Source organism: Chrysochloris asiatica, unplaced genomic scaffold (assembly GCF_000296735.1).
Source record: "Chrysochloris asiatica unplaced genomic scaffold, ChrAsi1.0 scaffold01181, whole genome shotgun sequence".
NCBI lineage: Eukaryota > Metazoa > Chordata > Mammalia > Afrosoricida > Chrysochloridae > Chrysochloris > Chrysochloris asiatica.
In genome coordinates, this window is record NW_006409699.1 from 40,548 (window position 1) to 41,555 (window position 1,008).

Here is a 1,008-nt window from a genome sequence, read left to right on the forward strand (position 1 = left end):
ACCTCGAAGAAGCAGAGGCCCACTAAGAAGCCTTAGAGGGGAAAGAGGAGGCAGTAGAGGAACCAGCAGACCTCCCCCCTTCATGTGGGGGACACATGGATGATGGTGGCTATTCCATGAATTTAAACATGAGTTCTTCCAGGGACCACTTCCAATACAAAGAGGACCACCACCACTAAGTGGCTATCACCCTCCTAAAAGAACAACTCCTTCAGAACCAGTTTGCAATAGCAGTGGAATGGGAGGCAGAGCCCCTGTATCACGTGGACGAGATAGTTATGGAGGATCACCAAGAAGGGAACCCCTGCCCTCTCGTAGAGATGTGCATCTGTCATCAAGAAATGATGGCTATTCCACTAAAGACAGCTATCCAAGCAGAGATTACCCAAATTCATATGATAGAAGAGATTATGCACCACTACCAAAAGATTGTACATATCGTGATTATGGTCATTCCAGTTCACTTGACTATCCATCCAGAGGCTATAGTAATAGATACGGCTATGTTCATGATTGTGACTATTCAGACCATCCAAGTGGAGGCTCCCCAGAGATTCCTATGAGAGCTATGGTCACTCACGTAGTGCTCCACCTACACGATGGCCCCGCCATCTCATGGTGGAAGCAGTTACTATGATGATTACAGCAGCTCATGAGATGGATATGGTGGGAGTTGAGACAGTTACTCAAACAGCCGAAGTAACCTCTACTCAAGTGGTCGTGATCGGGTTGGCAGACCAAAAAGAGGGCTTCCCTCTTCTGTGGAAAGGAGGTAGCCTCATCCATGTGATTCCTACAGCAGATGACCAAGTGGTGGTTACAGTGGAGGAAGCCGATATATAGAGGGATAGGTAGAAGCAGATACTAAAACAAAATTTTGGACCAAATTCCCTGTTCAAAGAAACAAAAAAAAGTGGAACCTATTCTGTCATAACTACCCCAGGACTCTTAAAAGGAAAAAAATGTGTTACTTAATAAAAAAAATTCCTATTAAGTATGCCCCATAAT

General features: G+C 44.9%; 1 pseudogene; it reads left to right on the forward strand.

Annotated features, from left to right (window-relative positions):
* LOC102839706 overlaps positions 1-806 on the forward strand; it is a 2,181-nt pseudogene extending 1,375 nt beyond the window's left edge.
* Positions 807-1,008: the final 202 nt, after the last annotated feature.